General features: G+C 47.3%; 1 protein-coding gene across 4 annotated transcripts in view; it reads right to left on the bottom strand.

The window, feature by feature from the left end:
• KIAA0232 (KIAA0232 ortholog) overlaps positions 1-4,000 on the bottom strand; it is a 108,723-nt gene extending 104,723 nt beyond the window's left edge. For 2 of the 4 annotated variants that reach the window (XM_034772932.1, XM_034772933.1), the window contains exon 1: positions 3,763-3,996. The gene's annotated coding sequence lies outside the window, so the exon portion shown is untranslated. Of the gene's footprint in view, positions 1-3,236; positions 3,349-3,762 lie in introns of those variants that run through there. The other 2 variants (XM_034772931.1, XM_034772930.1) reach the window with 2 other exon arrangements.
• Between the last annotated feature and the right edge of the window lie 8,097 nt (positions 4,001-12,097).

The raw sequence follows: 12,097 nt of genomic DNA, 5'->3' as shown, positions 1-12,097 counted from the left end.
CTAAAGCTCTAAAAAAAAAACGGGGGGGGAGAGAGCTGGGTCCTGTGGTATACAGTAACTCCTCACTTAACGTTGTAGTTAAGTTCCTGAAAAATGTGACTAAGTGAAACGATGTTAAGCAAATCCAATTTCCCCATAAGAATGAATGTAAATTGGGGGGAAGGGGGAGGGGCTAGGTTCAGGGATTTTTTTTTTTTGGCCATACAGTACAGTACTATAGTTGGGAGGTGCCCCCGCCTTACCACACACAGGCACAGCCCACTGGCACTGAAGACAATGAGGCAGGCAAGGAGGCTGAAGGTGCTATAGGCTAGAAGCATTTGCGCAGCAGCAGCTTCCCCTATTCTGCAAGCACCAGGGGCTCAACCCTCGGCCCACACATGCCCCCCCTTCCCCTAAGCACCCACCCTTAACCCGCCTCTTCCTCTCCCTCCTCCCCCTTTACTCCGCACGCCGCATCCTCTCTCCTCCCCTGCCTCCTGCCCGCGGCAATCAGTGGCTTGCAGCGCTCAGGAGGCTGGAGGGGAGGAGCGAGGACACGTGCCCAGGCTCCCCCTCCCTCCCCTGCCTCCTGAACACCGCAAGCCAGCTGATTGCCACGGACAGGAGGGAGGTGCGCCGCATCCTCGCTCCTCCCTCCTGCCCATGGCAATCAGTTGGCTTGTGACCTTCAGGGGGCAGGAGGGAGGAGCGAGGACTCAGTGCGCAGGCTGCCCCCTCCCTCCTGAACGCCGCAAGCCAGCTGATTGCCATGGGCAGGAGGCAGGGGAAGGCACTGATCTGCAGGGTCTGCCAGCAGGCGGGTGGCGTTGGGGCCGGGGGGGCGGCGTGCATAGGGGAGCTGATAAGGTGTGGACAAAGCAGGCAGCCAAACAAGATTATAGTGAAGCATTGCACAACTTTAAATGAAGTATGTTCTGTAATTGAGCATGGATGTAAGATCGAAACAACATTAAGCGAGAGGTCGTTAAGTGGGGAGTTACTGTACTCCTTAAAACTCAATGAAATTCCAAAAAGATCCAAATCTGCAAATTAGATGGTAGGTTGGCTGCTCTCGCTGGCATCATTTTCCTTCCTTTGTCCCACTTCCCAATAAAGCCACAGAGCAAACCACTGCCATACAATGCTGACCAAATCAGAATTATCTTGTGTGTGTTCCCCTTCATGGTGCATCCTTGGAATTTCCTTCTTATGAAGAGGGAAAGGACATTTGTATTTCCTGCTGCTTCTCTTGAGGTGATCAGACCACCAAGCCAGCAGATCTCAAAGCAGGGATAGTTCTTTAACATTCCTTAGGGGAAGGGATAGCTCAGTGGTTTCAGCATTAACCCGCTAAACCCAGGGTTGTGAGTTCAATCCTTGAGGGGGCTACTTAGGGGATCTGGGGCAAAATCAGTACTTGGTCCTGCTAGTGAAGGCAAGGGGCTGCACTCAGTGACCTTTCAGGGTCCCTTCCAGCTCTATGAGATAGGTATATCATCTAAAAACCCCTTCCTCCTCCACTGATTCTAGGCACTAACCTGCTGATAAGCAAGATGTGGGGCAACAGGCAGTCAGAAATCCTACCCCCACAATTCAAGTCTGCAGATTCTCACTTTAATGTTTGATCTCATACAATGTGAAGTGTACTATAAATGTATGGTGGTGTTACACAGTTATTAAAATTGTTCACCACCTCCATTCTACCTGAAGAATCTCACTTCATATATTAAACATTTATTTATTAGCTTTTTCTGTACACTATGTTAGCAGTCTGTTCTATTAACAGAACAAACATGTGGCAGGTGCATAATTGATACCATTTAAAATTTCAAGGGACACTATTAGATTACATGTCATTTTAAAATATAAGATTTCCTTATTACAAAGAATTTTTCTCAACTTTGACTAGAAACTAAGTCTTTTGTCTATTTTCAGATTCTCGTACATTAGCACAAAACGTCTATGCTTTGGTGAACAGTGCAGTGAAATACGTACTCTACAAAACTGTCCATGGAATCACGATGGGTTAGGCTTTGACATATCTACAATCTGAAGCCAAGTTTAACCTAGAAATGTCCACCCCAACCCAGTAATAAAAAGTAACACTTTATAAAAGTAATGTATAGAATATGATGCAAGACCGAAGGCAGAAAAAATTGCATCTACACCACTTTTCTGGTATGAAAAAACACACTCACGATAGTAACCTTTAGTCTTTAATTCTGCCAACTGCAGGCCAAATCCTTTAACATACAATATTAAAACATAGGATATGATAGTTTGCTTGCCCTTATTAAAAGAGCAGAATCAGCCCCCTTCAAATGAGTGCCAGATACAGACAATGAGTGTTTGAAACTAACTAAACCAAGAGTCAGTAAAGGCAGATTAAATACATAATTTTAAAACAGCAAAGACGTGGGGAGGAGATAGAAGTGAGGCCGACTTTCCTGAAATGAAGTGTCAGTTTGTGCCACTTCTGCATTCAGTCGTAACCTTCGCCAAACCTTGTACCTCTGCCTCTCCGCCCATGGCCTGTAAGAGGCTGCAGCACTTTAGAGCCCGCCCAGACGGAGGACAGTTCAGTTACCATAGGACATAACTCCCCATCAATCTCCCGCCATCGTAGCTCCTCCTCTTTAAGCAACAGCAGCCCCCAGCCCCAACCTCCTCTATCCGCCTTTTCCTTCAATAGGCCCCTAAAGGACAATGCTGTTGGAAGACAGACAGACTTGAGTGTCCGACCAAGTCTGCGCTTAGCGCAAACCTTATATACTGTACATTAGATACGGAGTATTTTATCGTGTTCTCATTACAAGCGTTTAGACCGATCACACAGCTTCTCCCGATAGGGCAGCACGAGCCACCGCCTATGTCTTGTACAGGAACTCGCAGGAGGAAAGGTCACGCAGTGAACCCCATCTATTCACGATCCGGGCCTGGTGGCCGCTGGGGCCAGGCCAGCCCTGTCACCGCCGCCTCACATACAAGCCGGGCAGGGCCTGCTTGTCTTAATCAGAAGCTTGGGGCGTTGAATCCTCCCGAAGCAAATCCCCAGGTTTCTCCCCGCTGCGCCCGGCTGACAGCGGCGCGGGCCAGGGAAGCGCACGGATGGCCGCTGCCCCCTGCCAGCGTGTGGGCCTGAGGAAATCAGAGCGGGGGGAGGCAACGCTGGAGGCCCCTACACAAAGCTCCCGACCCCGGGCCAGGCCGTCCTCTCCTCTCCTCCCCTGAGCCCCATGCCCAGTCCCGCTTACCTGGCACGGTGACCCCGGAGACGCCGAGGGCCGGGGAGGAATCACCTCCCAGGCAGAGTCCGCGCTCGGGCCAGGGAACCCCGGACGGGCCCCCAGCCCCGCCCCGCCCCCGAGCCCTCCCTCCGAACCGGCCTCTCGCCAGCCCCTCTCGCCGGCCCCTCGAGCTCGCTCCCTCCCGCCCCTCCCCTTGCGCCCTGGGCCTCCCCGTCCCGCTCCTCCAGGCAGGCTCCTGGCAGCGTGGAGCCGGGAGCTCTCTCCCGGGAACCCCCGCCCGAGCCGCCGAAGGGCAAGAACCTGCCTGGCCCCCCCCACGGCTCCCATCCGGGCGCGCCAAAAGCAGCGCGAACCACCTCAGGCCTCGTTAGCCCCGGATCTTTCCCGCTGCCCACCCGGACCATCTCGGGACCCCGGACCCGCCAGGCTCGCCCTCCGAGCGGGGCCCTACGTTCCCCTTCTCGCCCGGGTCCCCTGCGGCCGGCCCGCCCAGTAACTGCCCCTCCACCCGGGCCCGTTGGCGGCTAGTTACCTGCCGTGGCGGTGGAGGCGCACAGCGGGGCCCTGGGGCCTCTAGCAGCCGGAGGAGGCGGCGGACTCCGTCCCGCTGCTGCCGTCCCCAAGTGAGGCGGGCGGGACGGAGCCGGGACCTGCCCTGGGAGGCGTTACGTAAACCGGCGGCGGCTCCCAGCAGCACGGGGAGGGAGGAGGGCCGGCAGCTCCGTCACCCGGCAACAGGACTCAGCGCCCCGGCGGACCGAGCCGGCGGCTCCGCCCCGTATCCTTCCGCCCAGAGGGCGACCCAGCAGACCGCCGCGCCGTGTTGCGCAATACAGCCCAGGGCAAAATGGCGCGGGCGGTCTGAAGAGCCGGCGTGCAGACAGGTGTTCTCCAAGCCCTCCCCTCGGGCTGTCTGTCTCACCGCAGCGGCGGAGCCGGTACTGGCTTTGTCTGGCTGAGGGGTTTTGGGGCCCCACCATCTCCGTATTTGTTAGTATAATGGTGTAGTTATATTGACCCTTATGTTGGGTGTTAACTCCGAAGCCTAACGACAGCGATCACCCTCCTTATTTCTTTGCTGGTCAAGGCACCTGAGAAGAGAGTTGCTCTCTTTGTGGCGTTATACACAGCCACACTGACTGATTTCTGGCTTTAAGCCTCTGGGATTGGGAGAGTACCACTTTTCTAGTTCCCAGTTAAATAAGTAGTAAAGAGGAAGGGGTGATGTCTATGTAACAACATTTCCCCTTCTATCTGTGTTATTGTTAATACAACTCTGTAAGCATGTATGATGTGCAGACCAATGAGTCCCCTTCAGTGTGTACAATATTTTACTTTGCACCATAGGATTTTTAAATACCCGAGAAGATTGGATTGTCAGAGACACCTGGGCACAAATCCCTCTTTCACATGCTGAATATAGCCACAAGTTAGTTTTACTACCCCACCCTCTTAATAGTGCTGTCTGCTATCTATCCAGCTGAATGTCTGCCTGCCAAAGAATGAGTTGAAATCTTGGCCTGATTAAAAAAAAGTGTCCCATCAGCTTCTGCAGAATTTAGGTTTTTATGGCTGCAAAAATAATAACCACCTACATCCAAACTGTGTAAATGGACGCCATGTGGCCATCAAAGTCTTTGCCTTCACATCTACGGAATATCTGAGCCAGATGAGGAGAAGGAAGAAGACTTGGGATGACACGTTCAATGAGATCCTGCAAGCCAATGCTCCATCGGACTGTGAGCACAGGGCCTGCAGTATGAACATTGTGGAGAGCCCTGAAAAGGAAAGGGGAGGGGAGAAAGGTCCAGGAGTCCCAGCAGGAAAAGGAGATGGAGATGCACCAGGACATAATGGGGCTTCTCCAGCAGCAAATACAGATGCTGCAGACACTGGTTGATCTGCGGTTTCAACAATCTTGGGCTTGCCTCGCTCTGCAGCCCTCTGAGAAATCAATATCAGGACCTTGCTATATTCCCCCTTAACATTCCACGTGGCATCAGGGATCATTGCACTATCCTACCACTCCAGCCCCAGGGACATTAAAGACAATCACAGCTTTACATACCTATGAAAGCCACGGTTGGTGTCTGTGTAGCTAAAATGGACATGAATGTTCTTTCCCCTTCCTAAGTTCTGTTCTATAAATTTATTAATTTTTTAATGTATTTGTTTTAAAATTACATTTTTTTTGCACTGATTTTGTTACAGAATAAAATTCTCTTATTTGGAACTTAATTCACCTTTATTTGTGCACATATGCTGTCAAATGCTCAGCAGTTCAGAAAGCAACAAATTATCTGTTACTACACAGTGTCACACAACCCACAGGATCAGTCACAAACAAAATTAATAGGTGCATTGACAACGTTGTATTCCTACATGTTGTCGTCAGCAATCCCTTGAGGTCGAGGATGATCTCTTTCACAGGTTTTATTTTTCATGGGTCCTTTGGTGACTGAGGAGTCCGATCCTTGATCCACAGGCTCATTGGCAGACATTGCAGGTGGTGTTGGAAGACAGGATTGGGCCGAGATTGCTGCGTGACAGTTGTCTTTCCTTTCTTTTCTGGCGTTTTTCTGTGACCAGGGCAAGGCAGTTTTCCTCAAAAGTGGACGTTCCCTCTCTGACAAGTTTTCGCTGGTTATCCCTGTCCTGGGCCACATCTCTTGATGTTTATCTTGCAGGTCTCTTTAAAGCATTTCTTGGCCTCCCTGTTTCTTTTCTTCTTTGGTGAATTGGGCGTACAGCAGTTGTTTTGGTAAGCGTAATCAGGTATGCTCATGCAGTGCCCGTTCCACTTCAGCTGGTGCTTAATAATCAGGGCCTCAACTCTGAAGATATTGGTCTCTGTGAGGACACTGACATTAGTGCAATGATCCTCCCACTTTATGTTGATGATCTTCCGAAGAAAGTGCTGATGCTGGCGTTTTAGATTTTTCAGGTGTTTTCTGTAGGTCACCCAAGTCTCACAGCCATAGAGTTGGGATTACCACCGCTTTATAAACTAGAAGTTTAGTGTGTGTTTTGATGTAATTGTTGAACACGCGTCAAGACAGTCTGCCAAAGGCAAGGCTGGCACAGCGAATTCTGTGCTGAATCTCAATGTCTATGTCTGCCCTCTGTAAGAGATGGCTGCCAAGATAGGCAAAGTATTCTACATTTTCCAGTTCTTCTTTGTCGATATAGAACTTCCTTGCTGGGTCTGATGATTGACCAGGGACTGGCTGGTGGAGAACTTTTGTTTTGCTGATGTTCAGAGTTAGTCCATGGCTTTTATAAGCTTCAGAGAAGCAATTAAGGGTTGTTTGAAGATCCTCCTTTGACTGTGCAACTGCAGCACAATCATCTGCCTACTGGAGTTATTGTTGCCAATATTACTTTAGTTCTGGCACGGAGATGAGAAAGGTTGAAGAAGTTGTCGTCAATCTGATATTGGATGTCAGTGCCCTGTGGTAGACAGTCTTGGGTTAAATTTGCTTGGGCAGCCAAACTTTGACATGATTTTCCACAAAGCCTCACGGTTGACAGAGTCGAAGGCTTTGGTCAGATCAATAAAGGCCATATACAGCTCCTGGTGTTGTTCTTGACATTTTTCCTGGATCTGCCTGGCTGCAAAAATCATGTTGGTTGTGCCTCATGATGGTCTGAAGCCACACTTGGACTCTGGAAGTACTTCCTCTGCAAGAGGAAGCAAGCGATTCAGTAAGATTCTAGCAAGAATCTTTCCAGCAATGGAGAGGAGGGCAATGTCTCTATAGTTGCTACAGTCGGTCCTGTTTCCCTTTTTGAAAACTGTGACGATGGTGGCATTACGTAAGTCAGCAGGGATTTCTTCGGTGTGCCAGATTTTGAGGAGCAGCAAGTGAAGCTTGTTAGTCAGTGTCCTCCTCCCCCCCCCCCCGCCCCACTTTCAGTACTTCCGCTGGTATTTCATCAAGACCTGGTGCTTTATTTTTCTTCATTCATTTAATTGCTTTGCAGACCTCCTCAGATGTTGGTGGGTTGGCACTGGTAGTTTCCACAGTGTGATTGCTACTCGCTTTTCCATTGTGAATGCGGCTCTCATTTTGGTGTCCCTGGCTGGAGGGCAGGGGTGAGCTTAGCACGTAGATCCAGGAATGTGGCCTTGCTCATCCAAAAGTTCTGCAGGCACTTCTTGTCAACCCAAATCTGCATTATAATGAGACCCCACCAGTCAGTGACTTTTTCAGGCCCAAAAGAAGCACTCCACTGTCTGCAGCTGCTCTGTGAATGCCTCTCACAACCCTGAATTGGTTTTCACTGTGTCCCACAGCAATCTGTCCTCCAAGGAATTGTCACGTTCCCCACTCATTCGTTTTTTCTTGCCGCTCTGTAAATACTCCAGAATCATGTGCCCTGTGCTTGCAATGCTCATGATGACAATAGTGTAGAGCTGTAGAGACGCCATGCTTTTGTCAGAGAAGATGGACAGCGAGGAAGGCAGCACAAGTTTGTGGAATTTTGAAAAAAGGCATGAAAATTATGGGATACAGATACCATTATGGAATAGAGACAGTTGCAAACTGGGAAATTGACCCCATGCTCCCAGTCACCCATGTTTGACTTGGATTGGACCCATCATGCATTGCCAAAACTTCCCAAAAAGTCAGTTCACTGAACAGGGGCGAGCTGCACAGTGGGATGCCTGCCCATGGTGGACTGCCCTCTGCCTCGATATAAACACTCCTAGTGAGTATGTGCACCACCGACATAAGGAGCAAACTGTGCATACTCACAAGCAATGTACTAACTGTGGTGGCTGCATGCTGATATAACTTGAGTCGATGTTAAGTTTGTATTGTAGACATGGCCCTATATGGGCAGTTTAGCTATGGCAACTTCTGTTTAAATACCTTATGCAGATAGTATTCTCACACTTCTTATCAAACTGTCTGTACTGGGCTATCTTGATTATCACTTCAAAAGTTTTTTCTCTTACTTAATTGGCCTCTCAGAGTTGGTAAGACAACTCCCACCTTTTCATGCTCTCTGCATGTGTGTATATATATATCCTCCATATATGTTCCATTCTATGCATCCGAAGAAGTGGGCTGTAGCCCACGAAAGCTTATGCTCAAATAAATTTGTTAGTCTCTAAGGTGCCACAAGTACTCCTGTTCTTTTTGCAGATACAGACTAACATGGCTGCTACTATGAAACTTATGCAGATAAGTCACCATCTCAAGGTATGATCTAATCAGTTTAGGAATACTATGTGTTCATTGTCTCTTACAGCAGGTTACGTTAGGAACCACCCTAATTTAATTTATGAAAGCAATGGTTGCTAAGGCATGGCACTTGGTTACTAATGATCATACTGGTTTGTACATAGGGAAAATATGCAGGACAGGTACAGGAATGCATATTAGGAAATTGGGTCGTGTCATGAATTAGGAAACATGCCTGATTCTCCCAGTATGTCCATTTTTCAAATAAGTAAAACTCAAGAATGGTGTGCTTACAAGGCACTATGGAGAGCCTGGAATTTTTGTCTAACAGCTAAACAGAAGACATGGGGTATCTCTACACTACAGAGACTATACCAGCATAGCTCCGTAGTGTAGACACAGCTTACCCCGACAGAAGGGGTTTTTCTATTGGTGTAGGACCAACCTCCCTGAATGAAGTTAGCTATGTCAGCAGATGCCCTCATCTATCAACATAGCTGCATCTACACTAGGGTTATGTTGGCAGAGCTATGTCGGTCAGGGGTGTGGTTTTTTCACTTTTTTTGATATAGCTATAACAATATAACTTTGCAGTACAGAACAGGCCTACGAGTCCTGATATATTGTGTCCATGGTTCTGTCAGAATTTGTATTTAACTTAGTTTACCAGTGTGTATAATGGGGATAATTATCTACTGTAAGAATAAGTAAATATTTTGAAAGGCCTTTGAGATTCTTAGGCAAGAGTATTATATAAGTACACAAAGTATGTTAAAGAAGGTTAGAGTACATGCAGCTAAATAAATAAAGTTTAGTTTGCTGTTCCAGAAACCCCTGTCTGGAAAGAAAAACCCCTTCAAAAGAATCCTATGACTAAAAAGAACATTTTTCCTATTTCAGTTGACCAGTTATTCAGAACCTGTAAAACTATATTTCAATTGACTAATGTCAACTTAATCAAAAACTTCTACACAACAGAATTAATAAAAGACAGAACTACATTTCATCTGTCAGTGTTAAATATAAAAGAAAAACAATACTACGCTATTACTGTGTTTCAAAGAAACAGAAGACACCAAACACTAATGAAGCCATTTATTTAAATATGAAATTTTAATTAAAAAGCCCTCCAGAATTAGAAACTCAATTGTTTTTCACAAATAGGAATGCATACAGGTAAAAGGACAGTAAATAAATAAATATATATATGTAGGATGCTGAAATTAGAGTTCTCTTTATTCCAACAATACAAATTACACCTCTACCCCAATATAATGCTGTCCTCGGGAGCCAAAAAATCTTACTGCATTATAGGTGAACCCGCGTTATATTGAACTTGCTTTGATCTGCCGGAGTGCGCAGCCCTGCCCCCCCAGAGCACTGCTTTACTGCGTTATATCCGAATTCATGTTATATCGGTCGCGTTATATTGGGGTAGAGGTGTATTTTCTCTTGCACTTATCAAGTCTCAAATGTTCTGTTCTTACAGATCTGTTCTGTTCTTACAATGTAGTTTGTCATCTACATTGATCAACAGTGTTTCCTTTATACAAAGAAATCATGCATCAGACATCACCTTGGGGGAACTGTACTCATGCTGAAATGGTGATTCTTTTTAGTGCTGTAGTCTTTTTAGGCCTTGTTGACATCGGAAAGTTATGCCATATAAACAAAAGTACAAATTTAAAGTGGTATAGTTATTCCAGTATAACCCCTTGCCTGGATATTCTTATTCTAGTATAAGAATGGATTGTTTCAGTTTAGACTCAAATTTTTCAAATATGCTACTTATTTTGGGTGCCTACCTTAGGGCTGATTTTCTGAAGTGCTGTTGACTTAAACTGGAAAAATTAAACCTAAGTTTCTAAAGTTAAATATCGAAAAATCTGTAGCAATTTTTATAAAATATTGGCCTGACATTTTCTATGACAGGCTGCCTGGGGCAATACCTCATACCAGATGAACAAAGAATGAACTCTAGCTTAGCCTCCTCCCAAACCTTTGCACAGATGTTCAGGAGAAGGTCTATTAAGAAGGTAGGGTTTCAAAACCAGTGGTCATAGGACTGTTGAACACAAAGCTGAGTAGTTTTGCCTGTTTACTTACTGAATATTTTTTTTATTTCTTGTTATGAACCATAACACATGGAGCAAAAACAATGGTGACTATTTTATTGAGTCATTCCACCAATTGGCATCTCTATAAAAAACAAGCGATAATCAAAATCAACTCTCCCATTGCTTCTGTCCTCAGAAAGTGTCTAAACTCATCTCTACTTCTCTCCCTAAAAACTAATAAGGATTTGTCTATAAAAAAGTTGCACCAGTTTTACATAAAATCAGTCTAATTAAAGTGATGCATAGCACTAATACAGATGCACTTAAACTGGTTTAACCCTTGTTTAATTCAGTAATTTACCGATTCCAAAAATCCATAGGATGCAGGGGAGCATCCCAACTCTATCGAGTGGGAGCCCAGTCAGAGGAGTACAGCAAATCAGATGTTTGTATTTTGAATGTATGCACAATTTGCTGCGAGAGGCATCTCCAGTGAATGGAGCTCGTTTTGTGATCAGAGCTTGGAAAAGTACTGCTGTCTGGGTTTTTTTGTTTTTGTTTCTGTTTTCCTAGTTCAATTCCTGGTTACAACCAACAAATTATTGCTAACCTGGTCCTGGCTCACTTTGAAGAGGATTTCAGCAACAGGGGCAGTGCTTGGAGACCCTCTGGTCCCCTGCCTACGAGTGGCTGCCAAAGGGATGTGCCAGTCACTTTCGTGAGCCACCCGATGTAAGCGCCACCCTCCTCACCCCCTCCCACATCCCAATTCCCTTCACCCCCCCGCATCCAAACTCCCTCCCAGAACCCACACCCCTCATCCCCTCCTGCACCCAAACTCCCTCCCAGAGCCCGACCTCTCAACCCCTCCCACATTCAAACTCCCTCCCAGAGACCGCACCCCCTCCCATATCCAAACTCCCTCCCGGAACCTGCACCCCCTCCCGCACCCTAATCCCCTGCCCCAGCCCAGTGAAAGTGAGTGATGGTAGGGGAGTGTGAGCGACGGAGGGAGGGGGACTGGAGTGAGCGGGGGCGGGGCCTCAGAGAGGAACGGGGCAGGGGTGGGCCAGTAGTGTTTGGGTTTGTGCAATTAAACAGTTGGCAACTCTCTGCCCCATCCCTGTCAATTCCATTGGCCAGTCAGAGCTTCTCCACATGCTTGCTGAAAGACAGCTGGTCTCAGCACGTGAACTGAACAGCTAGTGCCTCCTCCCTTCTGGAAACACAGGGCTGAAACACCCAAGGTTGGGACCAGTGGCTCCAACTTCCTCCACTCCCCACTCACTCCCCCAGTGTGGTTGTCCCACCTCAGGCCGGGGAGGGAGGTGAAGATTCCCTAATGTTGGTATGCCTCCTCACAGGCCTGGGAAGGGGTACATATCAATTGTAGAAAAGGTCTGTGTGTGGGTTTTAAATCAAGTATGAAAGGCTCTGTCAGGTGGTCTTTCAGTTTGGGAAGGGTCTTGTAATATACATTGAGGTACATGGAGTCTATTATATATAGGGAGGAATTTGCATTAATTGTGTGTGCCTCTCTCTCTCTTTGTGTATATCTATAGTGGAGCAGGCTGGGGCCGGGCTGGGGGGAAAGAGGCAGCGGAGGAGTATGGCCTCG

This window comes from Trachemys scripta, chromosome 5 (genome assembly GCF_013100865.1).
Source record: "Trachemys scripta elegans isolate TJP31775 chromosome 5, CAS_Tse_1.0, whole genome shotgun sequence".
Taxonomy (NCBI): domain Eukaryota; kingdom Metazoa; phylum Chordata; order Testudines; family Emydidae; genus Trachemys; species Trachemys scripta.
This window is presented reverse-complemented; position numbering and strand designations above follow the sequence as displayed.